Raw genomic sequence first — 26595 nt, forward strand, 5'->3', positions numbered from 1 at the left:
TGAGATCATGATCTGAGCCAAAATCAAGAGTCAGACGCTTAACCCACTAAGCCATCCAGGTGCCCCAAAGACATCTTAAGTTTAAACAGATGCCATAAATGTGTATGAAAGTGTATAAAAGTATTTTTTGCCACATTCCTGGGATATAATTAATCTATCTAATCTTTGCCGGTCTGATCAATTTAAACTGATATTTCATTATAGTTTAAATTTGTTTAATTCTCTGTGAATTTGAGCCTCTTTTCATCTATGAATCAAACATCAGAACTTGAGGGAGGAGTGGAGAAAAGGAATAATGGAAACAGAGAGGCTGGGCCTGGAGAGGTAGACCAACTCTAGCAGGCTAAGTGCCTTGAGCTTTAGGCAGACGTGACTATGAACCATACTACAAGTTAGAAGGTTCAAACTAAGGAGTGACTGAGGTCACATTCTCTGCATTCAGATTTGGTGTCCTTCAGTAGAGCCTGAAAGCCTCCAGCCTGTCTCTGCCTGTATTTCTGGTTTCCTCAGAGAAACTCTGCTGCTGACCAGCCAACTCCCCACCCCCATCAGCAGCCTTCCCTTTTCAAATACACTAGTGCTTAAGTAGGGTTTCAGTCAAAGATGGTAGACTTTGGGCTCATTGGAAGATTGAAATACTTAAATCGTTAGTAGAAGAAATTTTTGTAAAATTGTAATACATGAATTCCTATATTTCTCCATGTGTACAGTTAATAGCTAAAACCATTTCCTGCTTGGGACCTGAATTCAGAAAATTCAGTGTTTAGCCTCAGAATTAATTCACTGAGTCAACCAGTGTTTCCAAAAGGCTTCCTGAGTGTTACCAGGTATTGTTGCTAGACACAGGGATGCAAAGGAGAACAAAAGAGACCTGGTCTGGGGAAAACAACTTTTTTATTTTAATATAAACTGTCAATATCCAAATATTATAAACAGATGCAAAAAATGACTGACAAAAAGGGAGTGAGCTAGCAAGAGAGACACCCTGACATGTGTTTAAATGAATAAACACAAGGATCACCTGGCTGACTCAGTTGGTGGAACATGTGACTCTTGATCATGGGGTGGTGAGTTCAAGCCCCATGTTGAGCATAAAGGTTACTAAAAAAAAGCAAATCCAAAACCAACAAGAAAGAATACACACTAAGTGAAAAAAATTTATTTTACCGTGTTTATTTTTTTTTTAATTTTAAAAATGTTTATTTATTTTTGAGAGGAAGAGAGTGTGAGCAGAGAAGGGGCAGAGAGAGGAAACACAGAACCCGAAGCAGGATCCAGGCTCTGAACTGTCAGCACAGAGCCCAATGTGGGGCTCGAACTCACTGTGAGATCATGATCTGAGCAGAAGACAGATGCTTAACGAACTGAGCTACCCAGGAACCCCTATCATGTTTAAAATTTACCAAGTTTGGGGTGCCTGGGTGGCTCAGTCAGGTGAGCGGCTGACTCTTGGTTTCCACTCAGGTCATGATCTCATGGTTTGTGGGTTCGAGCCCTGCACTGGGCTCTGCATTCACAGTGTGGAGCCTGCTTGGAATTCTCTCTCTCCCATGCTCTCTGCCCCTCCCCCGCTCTCTCTCTCTCTCTCTCTCTCTCTCTCAAAATAAATAAACTTAAAAAAATAAAATTTGCAAGATAGTACAAATATATAGAAAATAGTGTATTAGAAAGTTGCAAGTGAATATGAACTATAATGAAAAAATTCATTTCAGAATGTGACTCACTTGATAATTTGGTTACAAATGCATGCGGGGTGCCTAGATGGCTCAGTAGATTAAGCATCCAACTCTTGATTTCAGCTCAGGTCATGATCTCACGGTCGTGGGATAGAGCCCTGAGTGGGGCCCTGCAATGACAGTGCAGAGCCTGCTTGGGATTCTTTCTCTCTCCCTCTCTCTCTGTTCCTCCCCTGCTCTCTCTCTCTCTCTCTCTCTCTCTCTCTCTCTAAGTAAATAAATAAACCTTTATAAAAACAAAAAGAAGAAGAAGCATGAGCAATCAAAGATATTTTTATCAAAAATGCATAATCTGAATCTAATCATGGGAAAACATCAGAAAACCCAAACTAAAGGAAATTCTACATAACAACTGGCCGGTAACCTTTAAAAACATCAAGATCATAAAGACTAAATTGAGGAACTCTTCCAGTTTAAAGGAAATTAAGAAGACAAAACAACTAAATGCAGCCACGGTTAGATCCTGGTCTGGGAACAAAAAAAACTATTAAGGGCTTTTTTGGGACAATTAGTGAAATTTGAATACGAACTGTGATTTAACAATGTTAGATTTTCTGAATTTGATAATTGTACTATAATTATTTAAAAGGCTGTCCTTAATGTTAGCAACAAAGATAGAACTATTTAGGGGTAAAAGTCCAAATTTGCTCTCATAGTTCATTAAAAAGATCAATAGTATATATTGCATATACAGAGACAAAGCAAATGTAGCAAAAATAATGGGTGAATCTAGGTGAGGAGTGTATTTGTTGAATTGTTTTTGCAACTTTTCTGTAAATTTGACATACTTTTCAAAATAAAAACCTTGAAATAAGGCTTTAATATGTGAAAAATATAAAAATAATCTCTGATATCTCTGGTCTGGTTGGAGTCATAGTTTAGAGGGGTTCTTTCTGGGAAGAGGGGGCTAAACCACGTGAGTAGAGCAGATCGGACGCCTGAACACAGCCCTCCTTGTGTCACATGGGTGTCCCTTGCTCATGAAATGTGGCTCTTAGAAAAACGATACTGATGGCTAAACTCCAAAATTCAGTCAGCTGCGAGGACAAGTTTTAATTTCGTACGTCTGCCCAATTTTGCTCCTGATCAGCAAGCAATATATGAGACCTTGGCAGCAATACCTAGCCTGGCCCACCTCTGCTAAAGCCTGAAAATTGTTCTGTACTCTCTTCCTCTTCCTTTTTTTAAGTTTGAATTTTCTTAGTTCTTCCTGGTGGGGCCAGGAATGCTCCAAAATCTCCATAGATTAGGGTTAATCATTTGCATGACACAATCTGAGCCACCCTGTTCTCAGTTGTTTTAGAAAGGGACTTTCCTTTTTCTCCCAGGCCTCTGAGAAGACAAGTTGAAGAAGGTCTTCTGAAGCTCACCCAGGCTCTGTGGGTGGGAGTGTGCCTGTCAGCCTGCTCCGTGGGGACCCAGAGCACAGTGAGTCTACAAGGGGCTGAGCTGGGGGTGAGGTGGGTGGGAGGCTGGGGGTAGATTTGTCAACTCATGTGTCCTTGAATGTTGAGGCTGCTGACTCTCTGAGGCTGGGATAATTCTGTGAAAATTCGCTACATTTTGGTCACAATTTTGTCACGTGATTATTTCATGGCAGTGGCAGAAGTTGATAAAAATTGAGAATGTTTTCTTTGTGTACTATGTAAATTTACCTGCAAGACCACAAGTTCTTGGCACTTAACTCAAAGTGGGACTACTGTCACTGAACAAGTATCTTGTGGGTGCCCACTGGGGCTTCACAGGGTGAACTAGATGGTAGTTATGGTCCCTGCCCTGAAGGAGCTCCGAGAGAACGAGAAGTCAGTGGGTGCGGTCAGTCGAGAGTGTTACAGCACAGAAAAAGCAATTGTTTAGAACCTAGACAATGTGCATTTTTTTAAAACAAGGTGAATGGCAAAACCGCCAAAAAAAGTTTTTAAATAAGTGATTTTTAAACTGGAGGAAAACCACATTTGTTTAAGTGTCAGCCAAAGTGGTAAAACAATGCAAAATGAATAAATAAATAAGACCCACTACCCGATAGAAACTGAGGCCAATGGTACTTGAGCCAACAATTCAGTGAAAAAGAAATACAAATGGCTCTTAAACATATGAAAAGGTGTTCAACTTCACTCATAATAAGAGAAATGCAAATTGAAATTTCAATAGGATGCCACTTTCACCTTAACCAAGAATAAAAGGTTGATAATATTGTTGTGGAGAGCTGGGGAAACAGCGAGAGTGTGCATTGGAGCCCCCTCCCTGTGGGGCAAGTTGGCCATAGCTTTCGAAATTTGCAATGTACATCCTTTGACCCAACAATTCCAATGCTAGACACTTACCCTGCAGACACGCTTAAAACTTGCAAAATGTCATACTATTAAGTGAAAAAAAAGCAAGATACAGAACAGTGCATATCATATGCTATCAACACAGTTTATATATAAAACCAGGTAGCTGTACCATAATTTTCTTAACTTTTCCCCTAATGCTGGGTACATGGTTGGTTTCCATGATCTTATGATTATAAGCAATGCTAGATAGACATCTTTTGTGCATGAATCTTTCTTACATCTCATATTATTTCCTTGGGACAGTCCAGATTACTGGGCTAAAGAGAATTTATAACAACCATTGCAGCAACCATCACTATTTGTTAAACAGCCTTTATTTTTTCTCTTCGTCCTGACGACAGCCCTGTGAGGTAGGAAGGAGCAGCCCCACTTTCCTCATATTTGAGGAAAGGGATTTAAAAGAGGCAAAGTGACTTGTCCTAGAGCACACAGCAGTAAGGGTGGGTGGTGAGAACTCATATCTTGCTTGACTCCCAAGCCCCTGACTTAGAGCCCACTCCTCTGAGTGGAGTATTTTTAAGGCTCTCGATAAACAGTGTCAAATTACTTTCCGGAAGTCTCACACCAGCTCCCAACTATCACTCCCAACTGAGTGCTAAATTTTGTCACACTTGGGCCAGTGTTAGGGATTCCATATTTTCATTTTGCTATTTTGGAAGGAAAAAAATATCGTCTCACAGGTCTTCGATAACTAGTGAATCTGAACATTTTTCATATATTTATTAGCTATTTGTGCTTTTTCTCTTTTGTTAAGTGTACACAGTTGGCTATATATATTTTTAAATATATAAAACTCTATTACAAATGTAACATGTCAGTGGGGCACCTGGGTGACTCAACTCTTGCTTTCAGCTGAGCTAATGGTTTCACAGTTTGTGAGTTTGAGCCCAGGGTCCAGCTCTGCGCTGACAGTGTAGGGCCTTCTCGGCATTCGGTCTCTCTCTGCTCCTCCCGTGCTAGTTCTGTCTCTCAAAATAAATAAATAAACTTAAAAAAATGTAACATGTAAATTCTTATCTAGTCTCAGTTAAGACACCTGCTCAAATGGGCAAAAGCAGCAGGGAAGGCAACCAGATGGGTTCTGGCTCTGGAGATTTAAGTCCAGGAGGCGTGCGGCCACTGTGGGAGAAATCGGGCACATTCAGATTGAGACAGGTGGCAGCAAGGACTTGGGTGTGGTGTTTAAATAAACCCAACACTAGGATGTACCATCTATGTATTGCTTTCTGCTAAAGCAACAGATGATGGTGGTCTGGGGCCATCATCCCTGGAACGGCCTTTCTTTCTGATTGTTGATGTCAGGCTGGTGATGGCTTCACGACCCGCTGGCTGGAGCGCCCGGAAACAGACGCACATTTTCAGCGCAGAGTAAGCTCTTCCAGGAGCCAACCTGTCAGTTTCCAGAACCTTCTGCCTGATTTCCCCAGCCACTAGGGTCATGACCGGCCAGGAGAAGGAAGGCTGCCTGAGGGTTCCAGGACTGTGGAGGGTGCAGAGGCCACGCCAGGCCCGGACTCAGGCTCTGGCTCACTCTTTGCGCCAGGAAGGGAGCAGGTGCTGTGCTCAGGGAGGCAGGGGAGACGGTGGCCTGGAGGTACGGGTTTCCGGGAGGCAGGCCCGCGGGGAAGTGAGGCCAAGACACCAGAAGTGGGGAGGGCTAGCAGGAGGCTTCTTTCAAAGCCCGCTTCTCACTGTGAGTTTTGTGCGCCTGACAGCGGCCCTTCAGCAAGGTGAATTCTTTCCGAAAGGGTCTCATTCACAAACTGCCAAGACAGCCGCGACCTATTCTTGAATTCACACAAAAATTAAAAGCAAGACAACAGCCCAGCTAATTTAGCAACTTGCGGGATGCAGCTGGTGCTCCTTTGCACGCCGAAAAGGCTCGGCCTTCCGGCCCCCACCCCCGCCCCGGGGAGGTCTCGCTGGAGTTATTTCGTATCCTGCAGTTCCAGGCCGAATTGTGACAGCTGAGTGACTTAGCTGGCACCGTGGGATGCGGAATGACAAAGGCTCAGAGCATCGCCCGGTGGCGGGGGCTGGTGAGGGCTGGCGGGGGAGGGCACGGCGGGCACCCGGCTCTCGCCGCTGCCTGGGGGAAGCCTTGGTGTCTTCCCCCCTTCCATCTGTCTCTGTAAAATGATTCTTGTAGGAATTAAGTGAGAGACTTTTCCAAACCAAAAAGTGGTTAGTACGGTGTCCTTACAGCCTGGAAGTGGTTGGGCCTCAGGCTTCTTCAAGGCTTGGCCTTGGACAGTTCTTTTCTCTGCAGCTGCCAGCAGCGCCTCCCCTTTCTCTTTTCCATCCAGTGCCAGGGTTCCTTCCTTCTGCCTGAGATCATATTGCTCTCCCTGTCCTCCCTCCGTCGTGCCTGGAGGTCTGGCCGGTCTGGCCAAGGGCCTCGGGCCTAGGTGACTGGGAGAGGGCGTGGGTTCTCAGGGTTGCTCCTGGTCCACAGGCGCCCCCTGGACAGTATGAGGAGGGCAGGTTGCTCAGTACTTCCCCGGATCCTGAACAGCCCCAAGCACCCTCATGGGGCAGTGGCCTCAGGGGGCCAGGCTGAGTGTAAGGTTGAGCCAGGTGGGAATTCTGATCTCTTGCCAACTGCTGACACAACACCTGGGGAGCCACAGTTTCTTTGTTTGTAAAATAGAAGTTAATAGTATTTGAAAAGGAATTTTGTGATGATGAAATGAGCCAATTCAGGGAAATCAGTGCTCTAAGTACTGCCCAAGTGCTAGCTATTATTAATAATATAGTTACACTGAGCACCCTAAAACCATGTTCAGCAAACATGCTCTGTCAGTCCACTTGAACATCCTAAGTTCCCACACTGTTTATCCTTGGAGGTTTCGCGTGGAACCACAGAATTATACAACCCAACAACCAACATGAGCCCCCTTACTCCTTTAATTAACAGGAATAGCATGTGCTTCTAGCCACATTGCAAATCAGCTCCTAGGTCATTTGTCATTTTTTAGAGCTCCAAGACTAGGTTGAAGGGCTACAAAAAGGGTACTGAATGGATTGGGACAGAATTTCTTTCTCTTAATGTTTTATTTATTTTTGGGAGATAGAGAGACAGAGTGGGGGAGGGGCAGAGAGAGAGGGAGGCACAGAATCTGAAGCAGGCTCCAGATTCTGAGCTGTCAGCTCAGAGCCCAATGTGGGACTCGAACCCACAAAGCGCAGGATCATGACCTGGGCCGAAGTCAGACACTCAACCGATTGAGCCACCCAGGTCCCCCTTTTAATAACTTTTTTAATGTTTTATTCATTTGGGGGGGCAGAATTTCTTACTCTTAAGAAGCAGCTGTATTCCCAAGGAATGTCCGTATTTCCAAAATCTCAACTTAAACACTGGTAAGAAAGTTAATTATTTGGAAGCCAACAAAGTCACACTGAAGAGCTAAGGTTATTCTGACTTGTTTTTCTCCCCTGTTAGGGCAAAGCAGTAGATTCTAGCCTGAGAATGACATCACTGCTTCAGGCTTTTTCAGCTTTTATTCAGATGGAGAAACAAATCCACTTTTTAATTCTTTTGGTCTCATCAATAGTTTTGCTAACTTACTACAGGGAGGTTCCAACATAACTTGATATATCTGGTGTTTCTGTCACAACCATGGCTGGTGGGCAGTCAGCTGGGGTGTTTGGAGGAAAGGATAATTAGTGGGAAGGGAAGTGTTTTTACCTTGATGGCACAGTCACTGAGATGTATGTAAGAAAGGTATTTGTAAAGTATTGTGTTTTACGAATATATTAATTTAGGTTATGCAACCCTACTACCTGCTGTGGTAGACAAACTTCAACATCTCTTTGGCTTCACACAACAAAATTTGTTTCTCCTATTACATGTCAAAGCAAGTGGCGTGGGTAGGAAGAAGATTGGGGAGAATCTGCTCCATTCAGTCACTCAAGGGTCCAGGCTAATAGTGGCTCTGTCAACTTGTAGCTCCTTATCTGGGACACATGACTTCTCAGATGCTTCGGAAGGGAAAGAGGGAGATGGAGAATTAACACCCTGATTCTTAACTTTCTTGACCCAGAAGAAATGCATACCACTTCTGCTCATTATCCATTGGCCGAAACTAGCCACATGGTTCTAACCTAATTGAAAGGAAGGCTGTGAAATGTAGGGGAGCACAGGGAATAGCTGGTGAACATTAATCTCTCTGCCAGAGACTGAGATACTACAAACTACAAATCAACTGAACATGGAGTTACTTCAGGTCATTTGCTATGATTCAGGAAACAAAATCAGGAGCCGTTATGGACTGTTTACTAAAGGTTATCACTCAGTGTGTGGCATTACAATTGAAAGAAAACAAGAACTCAGTCCCAGCCAATAGATACGTGTCAAGTGACATCAGCCACTGAAGTGAGGCACATAAAGCGGATTAATAGGCCACAAACTCTAGAAGGGGGCAGTTAAAACTTTTGTGGGAATAGAGAGGAGTGCCTCAAAGTATGGAACTCTTGATCTTAGAAAATTAGAAGGAACTGGTTTCAATCTACGTATGTATGTATATATACAGTAGCAAAAAAAAAATTAGCAAATGTAGTATGTGATAAATAAAACACACCCATTGGTCAAATGCTAAAATGTTAAAATGTCCAAAGATATTCCTCAACAAACATACATAAACTTAGAAAAAGTGGTTTAGATTTGGTAACAGAAAGTACTGTTTCACAGTGGTTAGGAAATGTATCTATCCAAACTTCATATATTTAATGAATGCCCATGATGTGTAAAACACTGTATAAGAAATCTTTAAGCTTATGAAGTTTATAGCCCAATTTATGAATTTTAGAAGACAGGCTTTAGATAAGCAGATAGATAACAGATTATTTTTTTATTAATGTTTATTTATTTAATTTTTTAAGGTTTATTCATTTTTCAGAGGTAGAGACAGAGTGTGAGTGGGAAGGGGCAGAGAGAGAGGGAGACACAGAATCTGGAGTAGGCTCCAGGCTCTGAGCTGTCAGCCACAGAGCCCGATGTGGGACTGACGGACCTTGAGATCATGACCTGAGCTGAAGTTGGACACTTAACCAACTGAGCCACTCAGGCATCCCAATGTTTATTTATTTTTGAGAGAGAGAGACAGGATGAGTGGGGAAGAGACAGAGAGAGAAGGGGACAGTTTCCAAAGTAGGCTCTGCTGCTGATAGCAGAGAGCCCAACGAGGGGCCGAAGTCTGATGCTTAACTGACTGAGCCACCCAGGAGCCCCAGATAACAGATTCTTAACCTCTATTTTACTCAGTATCATTTATTACCACCCTGTTCAAGGCTAGTTGGGGAATATAAAGGTGAACCAAACCCAATCCCAACCTTTAAGGAGTTTATGGCTAAGTTTGTTATGATCAAGCTCAATCATGTTCTCCCACAAGCAGTTTGTTACTAATACCAGGAAGGGCATCAAGCTGGTAAAATGGCTCACCAGACTGATCTCCTTAGCCTTTTTTGGGGTGTTTTATGTTTGTTAACTGGAATGAGGGGAGGTTGACTGCTGGAAAGACTATGTTAGGCTCTTTGTAATTCCATTGAAAATTGGAATTTTTCTAGACATGGAATTATTATGATACATGCCTACCATCTGATAGTCTCAACATTCTAGTATGTTCTAGTAAGTTACTTTTTACTACTCTAGTTTCCTTAGCGGAAAAAAAATTTTTAACGTTTATTTATTTATTTAGAGAGGGTGGGGGAAGAGAGAAGGAAAGAGAACTGCAAGTAAGCAGGCTCTGCACTCAGTGAAGAAGCTGATGCAGGGCTTAATCTCAAGAACCTGCTGAGATTCTTAATGTCAAGAACTGACAGAGTTGCCAGTTTCCCCCAAATTTCAAAATTGAAACAAATGGAGATCATTAAATTAACAGTTGGGTAGTTCGAATTTTCTTTGGGATAGCCTGATGCTAAAAACTGAATCCTTATTAAGACTCTCTTATGATTAGTAAAAAAAGGCCACCACACCTTTGAGTCTCAACAAAAAAAGATCCCTGAGAACTCTGTCCTCGCTAAAATTAGCAACATTTAGCTAATTTTGATATCTTTTACCATCCTCATTTCTTCAGAATTTCTCACTTGATGCTGAGGCATCCTGCTGGTTTGTATAAATCAATGGTTTTTTACTCTGATGGCACAGGGTACTTAAAAAAAACCTGAGGGGTGCTTGGCTGACTCAGTAGAGCAGGTGACTCTTAATCTCCAAGTCATGAGTTCAAGCCCCATGTTGGGTGTGGAGCCTGGAGTCATGAGTTCAAGCTCTATGTTGGGCGTGGAGCCTAATGCAACAAAAACAACACATACGAAGAAGACACCCCCCCCCCCCCATGAATGGGCCACACCCCCAGGGATATTTATTTAAGCAGCCTCAGGTGGTTAAGGCTGCTTAAGGTGGTTAAGCGCTAGGCTGGTTGAAAAATTCCTCAGGTGATTCTAATGTACACCCAGTCCTGGGAACCACAGGTATGTATGGATGGTGTTTCTTTATTAAGTACCGTTTATTGTCAGGTACAGGGCAGTTACACAAATGATCAAGCTGGTCTATGAAGTAGAAAAGCTAATGAGGAAAACAGGAAGGCAAAATGTGACAGGAGAGTGTGATAAGCACTTTTATTTATTCCGTAGTTCAACAAATAATAACAGTGTACTTAACAAATGCCAGGGCTGGAGTAAAGGGTATGCTCAAAGTCCTATGGGCTACCTGCAAAGACCAGGAAAACTTCATAGAAGAGGCAGTAGCCAAGGAGGGATTGGGAGTAATCCTTCTTCAAGGTTTCCATCGGGTAAAGTAGGGAGGGTGGGTATGGCTGTAGAGGGAACAGTGTGTGCTGTGTATGGAGGAGTGTGTTGGGCTGGGAGAAGCTAGAGATGAGTGATAGGTTGTGTGCAGATGTACAAGCCTTAGAGGTAGATTAAAGAGTTTAGACCCAATCCAGAATGCATTTTAAAGACATTAAAGGCTTTTAAAGGATGCACAAATGGGGTATAGATACAGAACATCAGTATTTAGGCTATTCATACACAAAACTGTAGATTGAATTTGTTAGCCTATTTAAAACTGATGATGTGACCTATCATCCCCAACCCCCTCTGCCCTTGACTGATATAATTAGACATTGTGACCTTGTGGGGACAGTTTCTGGTCAATGATGAGAGAGGATTCCATGTGGCAGTGGGAAGTAGGATGCAGACCAATGCTTTTTAAGTGACTTACTGAAGTAAGTAGAATTCACCATGTACTGAAGTCTGGACAAATCTGTTCGGGTTCCCTGTTTGCTGCTTGCTTACCTAATTTCCTTTAGAAGGACTTGTTAGTACGTCTGTAGATGTGATACCTCTTATCAGGCTGTTTGTCTGACTTGCCTCAGAGCTAGTAAACAAACCCAATAGATCAAACCCTCCAGGTTTCCTTCAGCTCCTGAAGCTCTTCTGCATTCTTTTTCTACCCTTACTTAGGACTCAAGGACAAATAGGCCAAACCATGGAATCATCCCAGTACTAGAGATATACTTAACCTGGTTAAGACATTCACGGAATAAACATTCCTTTTCAGCTGGGGAAGAAGAGGATTCAGCCTAGCCAGTGGTTCTCCAATTCAGTGATCATAAGCTTGAAGTCAAGTCATGGGCTAAAAATGTAGAGCTGGGAGCCCCACTTGACACCTACTGAATCAGAATCTCTGGGTAGGCCAAGGAAACTGTGTTTTAAGCACTCATTCCCAGATCATTTTGGTGCCAGTGATCTGTGAACCACACTGAGCAGTATAAATGTAGTTGTCAGTAATTCTGGCCTGAGGTGGCCACTGGCAGCTGTTTTGGGGGAGGGAGGAGTGGTTAAATGAGCCCCTGGATTCATAATCGCCCAGCACAGTCAGCTTGCGAATTTTGCAGGATGCTTGGTTTTCAGTTCAAGTTATTTCTAGGTTAACTTCTTAATTGAGCTGTTCAGCTCAGCAGAGGACTTGAGATACCACAGATAAGAGACAGGTTTAGGAGTAAGCATTAAGTATCTCTGGCTGTGTTTCTGTTATCCTTTCCAGTCCCACTTAACTGAAGAGCCAGGATTTCTCAAAGGACAAGTAACTTTAGAGGGAAGTATCAAGGGGAAAGCAACACATTCCCTTTCCTTGCCATGCCCGTTAGAGAACTATGTTTGTTAAGAAAAGAATCTCAAAAAACACATCAAGATGTTGGCTAAAGATGTTTCTTCTGTGTTTGCCAGCTCCTGGGGTTACAGGAGTACAAGTTTTAGGCAAATAAGGCCCATTTCTCTCTAAAGGTGTCTCTTCTTGATGCACTGGAAATCCATGTGGCTAACTCATTAGTGATAGCAAGTGTTAGATGCTCATAAATCTCCCACAATTCATTGGCTGAAGACATCTTAAATGTGGACTTTTTGGCTTTTAGTGTCTTTGGTTGCTTCTTTAGCGAACTTCAGTTTGAGTGTACAGATTTGGTGTCTTGAAACTTGTTTTCAATTAAGACATGGTTTATTTTTATTGCTTGAGATAAAATGCAGTCTGGGGGACTCAAATCTAAGTTACAAAATAATGTGCATCTGGGCAGACCATAGGGGGAAAAAAAAGAACATAAAGGCTAACTTGTCTGCCAGGATTCTTAAGTTTACTTAGTAACTTCATGGAGAATAAAAACCCCAGCACCTGCATTATAAAAAGAGCACACCTTATAAATGTCCTACTCTTTGAAATACCTAAATGAACTAGGCTGAATTATGAACTAATGGCTTGTAAAAAATTCACCTTGAGCCAGCTACTGAAGATACTAAATAAGAGATAAAGGCTGAGGAAACCCAACACGCTGTTTGTTTGTTTTATCAGTAATGTAGCTCAAAAGTAGCCAAGCCAGTGGTGGATGGGGAACTTTCCCTGTGTTTTGTTTCCCTGAGCTGAGCCTGCAAATGCCAAGATTTAATCTAAAGAGGTTTGTGTTTTAAAAACTAACAACCAAGTAATAAAACACCTATAAAAGGGATTTATAATGGAACTGGTGACAGTTTTGAGTGTAGTATTACAACTCTTCTGTTCCCCTCTCCCTTTTTCTATTCTTTCATCCAACTCGGTGCCCTTTGTCTTAGCTCCTTTCTCACCTTGTTGTCAAGAAGCATGTAAGTAGGGGCAGCTCACACCCCAGAGGTGCAAGCATCTTTAAAAAGTGAAGTGTGTATTGTGCTCTGCATTTGATGACAGGGTTGTGCTGCTTGTTTTGTCTGAGATAAGTTGCTCTAACAAAGTACCTACGTAGTTTGCACAGTGGTTTTGAATGGGAAGTTGGAGATGCTGCTACGGTGTCAGTGGCATGAGGATGTTGGGAGTCAACCAGGGCAGGAGGCCCGGGGCCTCTCCCTGGCACCCTGCCTCACCCTGATCTGCCAGAGCCCAAGATCTGCCTGACTCCAGGGACAGACTTCAGTCAACAGGTGGTTTTCCACCCAGGCCATCAAGCCTGAAACTTGGTTCTTTTACAAAGCCAAAGTTCTCCCCCTCCGGAAGAAATGGCGCCTCAGAAGGGAAACTTCATACTCAAACTCTGTAAGAGCCATTTCTCGAGGCTACTTTTCTTATTTTCCGAAGTCGCCCCTGCCAGCATCCCATCCATCCTCAGGAATAGCGAGGGACGGTCTTTTCAGTCTGGAGGGCGCTGGGAGGCACGAGGGCAGCGTGAGAGTGGCCTCGCCTGGGCGGCCAGAGGAGCCCCGGCCTCCCTCGTGTGGGCCTCAGGAACTCGGGGGGCCCAGGGGAAGCCTGGAAAACCGAACTTAGCCATCAGCCTTCGTTCGAACGCTGGCTAGAGGGGGAAGGGCCCCCCAGCGGTCTTTCCCCGACTCCCCCCCGCCCCCAGCACCTCTGCCATCCCTCTGCACCGCCTAAGAAAGCACTCAAAACGCAGCTAAGCTCTACAGCTCATCTCAGGCTGGGAGAGGGCATCTTGAGGGGGCAGTTTCCCCCTCCAGCCCACGTCTGACATCCCCACTCCCACCCAAGGATGCTGCCGCCGTGCCCTGTCCGCGGTCGCTGAATGTCACTGCTCCCTCTTCCTCCTGATCAGGGTAGACACAGCTCCCGAGGCATCTCCCACCCCAAAACTGCCGCGATCACCCGAGGGTGTAACGCCCGGGCGGAGGACGAAGTTTGGGGCCCACAGCAGCGGGAGGGGGGACGCGTTGGCGAGGACCGCACCTCTCAGTCCCAGCCCTGGCGGGCACACTCCCCGCCCCAAACGGCCCAGGCTTCCCCATCCTCCCGCGGACACCGGCATCCCCGCCCTCCCCCGAGGGCGGCGAGCGGAGCCCCCCAGGGCGGAGGCAGGTACCCCCGGGGCGGGGACTGGGGCGGGCGGGGTCCAGGCTGCGCCCCCGGCCGGGCCGGGCGGGCTAGCTGGCGGCGCGGGGGGAGCGGGGCTGGGCGGCGCTGCCTCGGGCTCTGTGCGCTGCAGCCCGGAGCCGAGGAGGAGGAGGCGGAGGAGGAGAAGGAGGCGGCGGCGGTGGGTCCCGGGCGGGGGGAGCGCGGCGCTGCGGACCCGGGCGGCTGGCAAAGGACGAGGCGGAGGCTGAGGAAGGCAGCGGGGAGACCCGGGCTGCAGCAACAAAGGGCAGCAAGCGATTGGCCGGGCTGCAGGCGAGGTTAGCCGGGGACCGGGGTGGCTGGAGGCAGCGGCGAACGGTGCACGTGCTTGCAGACACGGGCTAGTGTGGAGCCGGGGGGTGCACGCCCGGCGGGTAGGGGCTTGCTCCCCCTCGGCATGGGATGGCGAGTAGGCTGCAGCGACATCGCTCTGCCTGCACCCGGCCTTGGGCTTGCAGGGTAGGGGTGTGTGGGGGGTAAGGATGCGAGCCAGGGGGCGGGCGAGTAGTCGCCCGGGACGGGACGGGAGAGGGTGGAGGAGGGGGCGGGATGGAACGCTCCGGGCGGCGCGCCCGTCCGCGCGCTCCTCCACGGGAGCTGGTGACTGAGAACCTCGAATTTTAACTTCGCGTGCCCGCCCGCGCGCGCCCGCCCGCTCCCACCCCTAAATCCTGCGGCCGCCGCCAGCGATCAGCTCTCACACAAACTTTAGCTGCGGGCTAGGGGATTTGGGGTTGAGTGGGGGAGGGGAGAGGGAAAAGGCCCTCTGATTGGCGTTGTATGCAGCCAATAAGGCCAAACGCCTCTTCTGCCAGTAGACCCAATCCATTTCTAGAGGTTGAGGGGGTGGGTAGGTGGAAGTAGAGGTGGCGCGGTGTCTGGGAGAGAGAAAAAGGGCTAGACCAATAGGTGCCCAGAAGAGGCGGGCCCAGCAGTCTGTTGATTGGTACTGGCAGTGGACCCACCCCCGGGGTGGTTCCGGAGGGGGGGGATGATGGGTCGAGGGGTGTGTCTATGCGGAGGCGAGATGACCGGCAGGAACCTGCCCCAATGGGCTGCAGGGTGGTTAGTGTGTGGGTGACGGACAGACCCGCAGGCCAACGGGTGGCCATAAGTGTCTGTGGTCTCCTCCAATGGAGCAGCGCCGGGGCGGGGCCGCGGCTCGGGTTTAATGAGACTCCATTGGGCTGTAATCAGTGTCATGTCGGATTCATGTCAACGACAACAACAGGGGGACACAAAATGGCGGCGGCTTAGCTCCTACCCCTGGCGGCGGAGGCAACGGTGGCGGAGGCGACGGCACCTCCTCCAGGCGGCAGCCGCGGCTTCTTTCTCAGGCAGCGGCAGCGCCCCCGGCAGGCGCGGTGACGGTGGCGCGCGGCCAGGTCTGTCACCCACCCCGCGCATTCCCAGGGGGAGGAGACTGGGCGGGAGGGGGGGTGGAAGGTGGGGGAGATCGGGAGCTTGTGACGCCCCTCCCACAGGCCTCTGCGCGAGGGTCACCGCGGGGCCGCTCGGGGTCAGGCTGCCCCTGAGCGTGACGGTAGGGGGCGGGGGGAAAAGGGAGGAGGGACAGGCCCCGCCCCTCAGCGGGGCCTCCAGGGCAATGGGCGGGGCTCGAGGTTGGAGGGGGCGGGGTCATATCTGGGTGGGGGCGGGGCTCGGGTGGTCGGAAGGCGAGGGTTTGGAGGGGTTTTCTGAGTGGGAGTGACCTGGTAGGAATGGTGGGGGGGGGGGGGCAGTGAGTGTCTGGGCAAGACTGGTGAGGGGGTGGCGGGTGGGAGGAGAAACTGGAGGTGTGCAAGCAGGTGTAAAGTGAGAGTAGGGAGTGGTGCAACATTGGAGATGTGGAAGGGGGACCGAGGGCTATGTGAGGGCAGGTGAAATGATGCAAAAGGATGGGATTGCAGTTCTCTGAGGACAGTAAGAATAGGTTTGGGTGTGGTGGATGTGGAGTGGAGTTGAGAGAGCAGTAAAGAGTAGATATTGGATTGGGGGAAGTATTGGGGAAAAGTGAGGAGCAAGTACAGTCGCTGTAGTGAAGCAGGTATCTGGGTATATTGGCATATTGGAATTGTAAAGGAGGTTTGGGGTCTATGAAGCATTAAAAAACATGGAAGAATGGTATGGATATGCTTGTGAGAGTCTTGAACGATAAGACAGCAGAGCAGAACTTGCATAATATATCTGTAGTAGATCTTAGGAAGATGGGGGGATTCAGGGGGTTGAGAAAAGGCGGCAGGTGTGAAAAAAAATGGGTGGGGCTGGGCAGTGGATCTAGGTGAATGTGATTTGGTGGACTAAACCAGGATTGGGGATAGGGCAAAGAAAGGTGTTAGTTTGGGAGACCAGGTTGTTGACAGGCTGAATTTCTTGGGTGAAACTTGAGCTGGAGTCTTGAGGTAGGGCAGGGTGTCTATTTCAGGGGGACACCTTAGTACTACCTTGGGAAAGACATTGTGTCTTTTGAATGTACAAGTACTAAAGTACTTGGTATGGCAAGAGTATGGGCAGAGTGCAGGAAATTAGTTGTGGGAGACAAGGGGCAAAGGCAGAGGGACTAGATTGCAAGTGGTTTCCTGTGCTCCATGAAGGTGTTTAAGCTCTGCAATTGGGAGAAGGTGTTAGGATGTGATAGAGAGAGTATTGCACAGAAGTTGTGAGAGAATAGTGATAAAGAATGAAAGATGTGGAAAATAGGTAATGAGAACCAGTGAACCAAGTACCAAGTATGTTTGGGGTGGAGGTACTAAGAAATTCAAAGTAAAGAGTATAGAAAGACTCTTCGGAATATGGACAGGAGGTGAAAGTAGCAAATGGGAATTAATTATGCTAGGATAATGTTAGTTTTGTGGTGCTCCAAAAAAGTTATCATTATTATTTTGGTATAAATGTGAGTAAAGTACATTCTTCCTGTCTTACTTGTGTACCCTAGATTTTCTGGGATAGCCCTGAAATAACACACTCCCATTTTTACATAAATTCTTCACACATGTATCAAAATGAATTGGGGCAATCTTTTTATGTTTTTAAGAAGGATAGGAAAATATTGCATATTTCAGTAAGCGATAAGATTTTTACCTGAGAACTTCTACTTAGGGCTGAAGGTTGGGGAGCTGAAATGATGATTTAAAAAAAAAAAAAGGGAAGATAAAGGAAGGTTGTAACGTTAAAGGAGGAACTTAGGGGAATGACTGGTCGGTGCTGATGACATGGTCAGTTGAAGTTTTGCCTACGAGCTACACTCAGGCCTCTGAGTAAAGTGGGTGTTATGTCATTGCCGTTATGCCAGATGTTTATCTCATGTACTTTTTGTGAAGATAAGATGGAAACTGTCAGATGTAAGGCATAATGTGAATGAAAAGTAAAATATGGTGAGTGTTGGAAGGTAGTTGAGGAATTTTAATAAGTAATTTTAATGGACTTCGAAAAACTTCATGGGTTTTTACATACCAGTTAGAAGAATCCTTAACCAACTGGTCTGGCTTTATTAAATGCCAGGGTTCTTAACAGGTGACTTTTCAGTCTCTTTGATCGTTTTCCTCAAAATACCTTCAGTTTTCCACATGCGTATACTTGCTTGTATTTGTATAAAGTGAGCAGGAAGGAAATTGTTTTATGAAAGTGGGGATGTGTGAGCTATAGTGATCAGTCTTTGTTTGCAGAATGGTAATGATGCGTGGATGGGAGAAGTGTGATGAAGGGATGTTTTTCTTCTCTTATAATGCTTGAATCTGCATTTCCAACGCACCTTACAGCACCTTTTTGTAGGACTCACAATCTTGCACAATTTTTTTTTTTTTTTTTTAATCATCCATTCTACTGTTGCTGGATATTTGAGTTTTTTTTAAAAATGTAGTTTATTGTCAAATTGGTTTCCATATGACACCCAGTGCTCATTCCAACAAGTGCCCTTCTCAATGCCCATCACCCACTTTCCCCTCTCCCCCGCCTCCCATCAACCCTCTGTTTGTTCTCAGTATTTAAGAGTCTCTTATGGTTTGCCTCCCTCCCTCTCTGTAACTTTTTCCCCCTCCCCCTCCCCCATGGTCTTATGTTAAGTTTCTCAAGATCCACATATGAGTGAAAACAATATGGTATCTGTCTTTCTCTGACTGACTTATTTCACTTAGCATAATACCCTCCAGTTCCATCCACATTGTTGCAAATGGCAAGATTTCATTCTTTCTCATTGTCAAGTAGTATTCCATTGTATATATAAACCACATTTTCTTTATCTGTTCATCAGTTGATGGACTTTAGGCTCTTTCCATAATTTGGCTATTGTTGAAAGTGCTGCTATAAACATTGGGGTACATGGGCCCCTATGCATTAGCACTCCTGTATCCCTTGGGTAAATTCCTAGCAATGCTATTGCTGGGTCATAGGGTAGTTCTATTTTTAATTTTTTGAGGAACCTCCATACTGTTTTCCAGAGCGGCTGCACCAGTTTGCATTCCCACCAACAGTGCAAGAGGGTTCCCGTTTCTCCACATCCTTGCCAGCATCTATAGTCTCCTGACTTGTTCATTTTAGCCACTCTGACTGGCGTGAGGTGGACTGGCGTCAGAGTGGACTCACAGTCTTGCACAATTTTTTTTTTTTTTTTTAATCATCCATTCTGTTGCTGGGTATTTGAGTTTTTTCCACTTTGGGGAAATTGTGTACAAAGCTGCTATGAGTGTTCTTGTACTGTCATGTGGGTACACGTGTGCATATGTTTCTCTAAGGTGTACACCTGGGAATGGAATTGCTGTACATAGACAGGGTGACCATTTATCCTAGCTTATGCCTGTTGTCACAGTGTATAACCCCTTTAATTCACAAAAGTGTCTGGATGATGAGTTGTATGATCACTCCAGTCATGAGGTATGCTTGTCTTCAACTTGACTAGGTACCAGACTGTTTTACAAAGTGGTGTACCAGACCACAGTCCTTCCTATGGTATGTGAGAATTCCCATTGCTTCTTGTCCTCTCCAGAACTCCGATTCATAGCTTTTCAAATTAGCCAATCTGAATTGCATTTGACTGGTTAGTAATCAGGTTGAGTGGCTTTTTCATATATTTATTGGCTACTTGGATTTCCTTGTTTGTAAAATTCCTGTTCAGTTCTGCCCCGTATTTATTTATTTTTTAAACTGGACCTTGTGTCTTTTACTGGTATTTCAAAGTTCTTTATTTACTCTAGATACCGATCCTTTGCATATGTATGTTGCAAACGTCTACTTCCATATTGTGGTTTGCCTTTTCACTCTCTTTATGGTGTCTTTTAATGAACAGAAGTTCTTCATTTTAATGGAGTCAAATTTATTGGTGTTTTCTTTATGGTTAGTGCTTTTTGTGTCCTGTTTTAAGACTCTTTTCCCACCCTTAGGTCAAGAAGATATTCTTGTATTATTTTCTAAAATCTTGATTGACCTTAAAAGATCTATGATTATGAGTAAAATACACTGTTCTTGACCCCATCCTTGCCATTACAAATCTATTTTTGGTTTGCCCACTTTCTTCTGCTCTGTCTTGAATTTTTACTTGTGCTGGCTTCCCCTGTCTCTTAGGAGAAAATGGTCATATAGACAGAAATTCAGCTAGATTAGATTTCACAGGTCTCCAGCTGACTTGTATTGCCCTTTTTCCTTTTATGAGCTTGCATTTTATTGTGTTCCTGCTATATGTCTGCCACCATCCTTGGTTCTTTCATATTTGTTATCTCAACTATTCCTCTTAACAGTTATGCAAAACAGAGATGTATAATCTTTTTCATGGAGGAGAAAACGGAGACTTAGATTGATTGACGTGTCCGATATCCCACAGTTTAGGTAGCTGGCAAAGTGGGGACTTGATCCCTGAACTCTCTAGGTGTGTCCCATCCCAGCATACCTTCTTGTTGAATAAGATTTCAGATGCCTATTTGATAATATCCAAAATCAAGGAGAGTAACTTTCTTACCTATAATGTAACATGTCCCAATTAAAGCACATGTAGTTACTGTGAAACTCAATAAAATTATTGGCCTCTCTGTGTATATTAAAGTAAGTAAAGTTAGGGGCACCTGGGTGGCTCAGTTGGTTGAATGTCCGACTTCAGCTCAGGTCATGATCTCCTGGTTTGTGGGTTTGAGCCCCATGTTGGGCTTTGCACTAACAGCGCAGAGCCTGTTTTCGATTCTCTCTCTCCCTCTCTCTCTCTGCCCCTCCCCTGCCCATGCTCGTGCACGCACGCGCTCTCTCTCTCAAAAATAAATAAATGTTAAAACAAATTTTTAGAAAGTAAATAAAGCTAGAGTAGTCAGTGGACCTTAAGGGGTCCTGGGATAGGTGATAGAGGTCCTGTAAACCCTTGAAATTGTATGCAAATGTCTGTATGTATATGGGTTCATTTTTAAAAACAGATCTTTAATTTTCTTGAGGTTCTCAAGGGGGAACCCTAATTTGTTTTCAGGCTGTACAGGATATCCTGTTTGAAGACATTTGTAATAAAGTTAATGCAGTATTCTCCAATGATCTGTATTTTCAAAATAATCTTTTAAAAATTCAGAGTTTTTTTCCCCAATACATTATTCTCAGTCTTTGTCATTAAAACCTGGTTAAAGCTAATTTACAATTAGGAAGAAATCCAGGATTGAATAGGAATTTTTAAATGCCAAAAAAAGACCTTCTAAATTTAGTTGATTATTTCTTAAATGAGAGTGCTTAGTTATAATATCATCATTACTAATCAGTGTACCCTGGCTCCAAAGGCCTGATGACTTCAAATGACTTTTCATCTTGTCTCTAAAATCCTCTGTTTTACAAGGGATCAAATTTCCTGTGAGGTTCCTAACAGTGTGATTAAAGTTTAGAGACTGAAACTATTGAGCGCTTAAATGTAGGAATGACTATGCAAGCCTAATTCTTGGGCTTCACCAGGAGATTTGGGGCATGTCTCTACTAATTTGTGATGATGATGCTGAAACTAATCTTTGCTAGGGATTATGGAAGCCATAATAGTTTATTGATGGTTCAGTTATTGTTTGTTGAAGCAGATATACACAATTATAGTTTAATGACATAACAAGGATATTGTCAACTAGGAGAGCATGACATGAAAAATTAAACTTCCAATTAATATAATATGTATTAGTTGAAATGATAATTTTCATGGTGATTTAGCCTCTTAGAAATCCTTGGAAAACATTATTAGCTTGTGAATTGGAAACTCTCTATGTTAATGAGTAGTGAGAAAGAATTTAGTATTATTCCAAAAAAAAAAGGGGGGGAATTTAATATTCATTTCAATTAACAGTTATTGAGTGCCTACTCTGGGCTTGCTGCTGAGTTAGACTCTTAAGTTGAACAAGATTGTTGTTGGGAGAGATGAAATACTGGTTGCTTTTGTTTGTTCAGTCATCCTTCACTCCAGTCTATACTGGATGGATATTATTGCCAGAGTGATTCAAACATTCAACAAATTTGTGCATGTGTGGGTGCACTTCACTATGCCGTACTGTGTCACTACTCCTGCGTTAGCTTCCTGTTACTTCATATGTCATGTTCACACACCTCAGCCTGACTTTTGTTACATCCAGCTTTATTTCTTACTTCTCTTCAACACATACTGGCTCTAGGCATGCATATGGGCTCAGCGTCCCTTTTATTAGGCAGTTCATTCTTAGCTCCTGTGCCTTCTGCTAGATTCCCTTCATTCATTCACTGATGCATTCCTTTAACAAATAGGCACTGAACCCCTCTTATGTTCAAGTTGTGGTCCTGGGAAATCTAGGGGCATACAAAGGTGAAATCAAACATGAATCCTATTTTTTTTTTTAATGTTTATTTATTTGGGGGAGAGACAGAGACAGAGAGACAGAGAGGGAGAGAGAGAGAGGCAGAGAAGGGAGGACAGAGAATCTGATGCGGAACTTGAACTCACAAACCTTGAGATCATGACCTGAGCCAAAGTCAGATGCTTAACTGACTGAGCCACCCAGACGCCCCAAACACGAATCCTGTTCTTAAGAATTTCCCAATTCTGGTAAGGGAGAGGAGGTAAACACATAAATGAGCACAGTACAAAGTAGAAAATGAATGCTAAAATACTAAGATAGCTAAAAGCTTCCTGTTAGACAAAGACATGTAGGGCTTCTGAGAAGGTGTTCATTTTTACTGGACCATGAAGGATTTGAATTTTTACTTCATTTGGGTGAAGAAACTGGGCGGTTATCCAAGTTCCGCCTGGTCTTTCAAGGTCCAGTTTATGTCCCATCCATCCAAGGGGTGTTTTACTCACTCAGCAAGGTAAAGTTACAGTTGTTTCCAGACTTTTTCCCTTTTGTAATCAGAGGAACCCTTTCAGTGAAGCAAATCTTATGGAAAGACCCATTATAAATGGGACAGTTAAAGTAGAGCTGCTTAGTTGGGTGCAAGGAGTTATGTGGCCTTAGTGTTTAAGCCACAGGGGTACCTGCAGGTGATATCCAAGACACTTACTCACAAGAGATCCAAGGAGTCTAGTTTGAAAGCCAGTGGAGAGACAGGAAAGAGTTTAGATTTTAACATTTGAATTAAAATACTTCATGACTTAGTGGTCTGAAGTCTTGACCAAGTCATGTCTCAGTTTTCCTTTTGCAAAATGGGGCAACAATGCTACCTTACAGGGTTGTTTGGGTTGTTTTTGTTTTTTTCCAACGTTTATTTATTATTTTTGGGACAGAGAGAGACAGAGCATGAACGGGGGAAGGACAGAGAGAGAGGGAGACACAGAATCGGAAACAGGCTCCAGGCTCTGAGCCATCAGCCCAGACCCCGACGCGGGGCTCGAACTCACGGACCGCGAGATCGTGACCTGGCTGAAGTCGGACGCTTAACCGACTGCGCCACCCAGGCGCCCCTTTGCAGGGTTGTTTTAATGTTTACTGATAATCTGTGTAAAGTGCCTGTTCCACAGTAGGTGTTAGAAAATGGTTAGCATTATAGTTTAGTGCTTTCTTTTTTTTAAGTGATATATTGAGGTGAAATTTACATAATACAAATGTAACCGTTTAAAGCAAACAATTCATTGGCACCTGGGTGGCTTAGTTGGTTAAGCCTCCTACTCTTGATTTTGACTCAAGTCATGAGATCCAGTCCCATATCCAACTTGGGATTCTTTCTCCCGCGCTTTCTCTCTCTTTTAAAAGAAAGAAATTGAACAATTCAGTGACACTTAGTACATTCACAGTGTTGTGTGACCACCACCTTTGTCTCGTTCCAAAATATTTTTATCAATCTAAAATAAAATCCCTTACCCGTTAAGCAATTTCTCCTCATTCCTTCACTCCCGGGGCCCTACCAATCTATGTTCTATGTATGGGTTTACCTATTCTGGATGTTCCATATAAATGGAATTATACTATATGACTTTTTGTGTCTGGCTTCTTTTCTAACAAATATCACCATATGGATGCTGTTCGATGTTGTCAGACAGCAGATATTTGTTAACTGAGGACACTGTTTTGAGCAACTGTGCCAATGGTCTGTGCTGGATGGTTATAGAAGAAAAAAATTAAGGTCTCTTTAAGCAGTGTATGTTCTGTTTCAGAAGATACTGTTAAGATTTGTGGGTCCTCACTCAGTTACATAACAGGCTATGAAAAAATCCAGGAGCGTATAAAAGTGAGAGAGCTAAAAATAACTTAGCAAGTAAGACCCAGGATGACAAAAGAGTAAACTCTATTGTTAATCTTTACTTTAAGCACTGTTTTTGGCTCATCTGTAATCTCATGACTCAAGTATTATGACATTGATTTTGAAACAACACACAGCTTTATTGAAAGCTGTGAGGAGGTTTCACATAATATTTATGATCCAGGGTATTTTGACTCTTCTTATGCTGACATGAATATTTCTGAATAGTGTTGATATTTATATGATACTAATGAAGCCAAAAGCTCATGTTGGACTAAGCATTTCTCTAGATCTGTTTAGAATAGTTTGTAATGAATGATGTAAACACATCCATACAACCATATAATTTACTGATATTATTTTCTAGTTAAAAATAAAGTGATTGAAGCCCTTAGAAAATAGAATAATTTAATTTGATGTAGCGTGAGTCCTCAGAATTAATTTGGAATAATTCACTCCCTTTTTGGTAGCCTTTTAGTCCAACTTTCATTTTATAGAAAAAAATGAAAAGAGAATAATGATTTTTTAGGGTTGTTCTTGTGATAGAATGTCCTATCTACATGTGAAACAAATCTTGGTGCTCTGAAAAAGAGAAGTGGTGTGGATAATTGCAAATTGGGGAAAAAAGTATTTCTGTTTGACTTTTGAATGAATTATGCTTTTTTTTCTTTTGCTATAGATTTGTCTTTCTAGTTAGATACTGCTTAGACTAAAATTAGTTTTCAATCTATTCTCTTAGTGTATACCAATTTACAGTGTGGCCATTGGGATGTCAGAAACAAACTTGCCTAAGATTAAAAAATTTGTTGTGGATAATATACAAAGTGGATGTGTTTAGTTGACAGTTGGCTACAGATAAGAGACTACTGATTCTTTTCCTCTCCTAGCTGTGTGTGTGTGTATGCTTTAACACAGATTCCGCTTGTAGCATAGAGCTGCTGAGTTACATCTGCTTCTGCCTAATTAACTCTGTTGGTTGGTGTCAGATGAGAGCTAATTTTAAGATTAAATTGAAGAGTGTGGTGTGTGTCTAGTTGGGGGAGGGGAGAAGGAGGATGTAAGGTTGCTTGGTTGTTTTGTATAAGATAAAAATGAAATTATTCACGGTATTGCTTTAAATTTATTTTTTGCCTTTGAAGTGAACATGATCACTGTTGTCCACTGTTGTCCTAAAGTGTGATCTGTGTTAATATATATTTAGTATTGTGAAAGCTGGTACATCCTTCTCTTAGGTACAATTATTGGCCATATCTTGATTATCCAGTCAGTACATTGATGCCAGGTGACCTCTGGGTGAAATAGTGAAAGTTTCCTGGGAAAGTTAATACTGAGCTTCAAACAATAATTGACTTTTTTTCCCAGACAAAATGTTATACCTGCCTGGCTATTTGAGTAATACCAATTTTTTTTTCCTCATGATGAGATTCTTGCTTAGACCCTATCACAGTCTGGAGGACAGATCTGGTTATCTTAAAGAAGAACAAAATTTCTTTCTTTTTTTTTTTTGAGAGAGAGAGAGAGAGAGAGAGAGAGAGAGAGTGTGTGCGCGCGTGCGCGCATGTAAATGAGCAGGGGAGGGGCAGAGAGAGGAGAGAGAATTTAAGCAGGCTCTGCTGAGCACAGAGCCCTATGCAGGGCTTGATTTCACAATTCTGAGATCATGACCTGAGCAAAAATCAGAGTTGGACACTTAACTGACTGAGCCACCCAGGCACCCCCCAATTTTTTTTTTTAAGTTTGTTTATTTTGAGAGAGAGAGAGAATGTGCACATGCAAGCAGAGGAGAGCAGAGACAGAATCCCAAGCAGGCTCTGTGCTGTCAGTGCAAAGCACCGCACAGGGCTTGATCTCACTAACCTGGAGATCACGACCTGAGCCAAAATCAAGAGTTGGACATTTAACCAACTGAGCCACCCAGGCACCCCCAAAATTTCTTTTTTTTTTCTAACGTTTATTTATTATTGAGAGACAGACATAGAGCGTGAGCAGGGGAGGGGTAGAGAGAGGGGGAGACACAGAATCTGAAGTAGCTCCAGGCTCTGAGCTGTCAGCACAGAGCCTGACGTGGGGCTTGAACTCACAAACTGCAAGATCATGACCTGAGTCGAGGTCGGTTGCCTAACCAACTGAGCCACCTCAAAATTTATTTCTTTAAGCACTGCTTTGGGGCTTCCATTTCCTGTTCTGAATTCCATGTTCTTAAAAACCCTTTAGTGGTAGGAAAGAGTTAATACAACACCAAAAGTAAAGTGCTAATAAACTCATAGTAGTTGTTTGTATTGGATAGTTGTGAAGATCCATAGATGGTTCCTGAATTTGAGGGATGTCCTTATGCCCAAATTAACATTTACTTTTTTTTCCTTTGGCAGATTTGCTTGAAGATCTGGACAATCTTCTTTTTTGTCATGGACTGTTAAAACATTTGGAGTTCCAATTCTGGTATTTTCCCTTATTTTATTATATTTTTAAGATATAAAATGTCAGTCTTATTGAAATGTGTTGATAATGGATATGA

The 26595-nt window shown here is 43.8% G+C and overlaps 1 protein-coding gene across 6 annotated transcripts in view; it reads left to right on the plus strand.

Annotated features, from left to right (window-relative positions):
* The first annotated feature begins 3143 nt into the window (after nt 1-3143).
* The window catches only part of KAT6B (lysine acetyltransferase 6B), a 205176-nt gene continuing 181724 nt past the window's right edge, over nt 3144-26595 (plus strand). Inside the window, exons 1-2 of one of the 6 annotated variants that reach the window (XM_053207886.1) lie at nt 3144-3164; nt 26450-26519. The gene's annotated coding sequence lies outside the window, so the exon portion shown is untranslated. Of the gene's footprint in view, nt 3165-14366; nt 14403-14568; nt 14717-15441; nt 15824-26449; nt 26520-26595 lie in introns of those variants that run through there. The other 5 variants (XM_053207885.1, XM_027062323.2, XR_008292406.1 and 2 more) reach the window with 5 other exon arrangements.

This window comes from Acinonyx jubatus, chromosome D2 (assembly GCF_027475565.1).
Source record: "Acinonyx jubatus isolate Ajub_Pintada_27869175 chromosome D2, VMU_Ajub_asm_v1.0, whole genome shotgun sequence".
NCBI lineage: Eukaryota > Metazoa > Chordata > Mammalia > Carnivora > Felidae > Acinonyx > Acinonyx jubatus.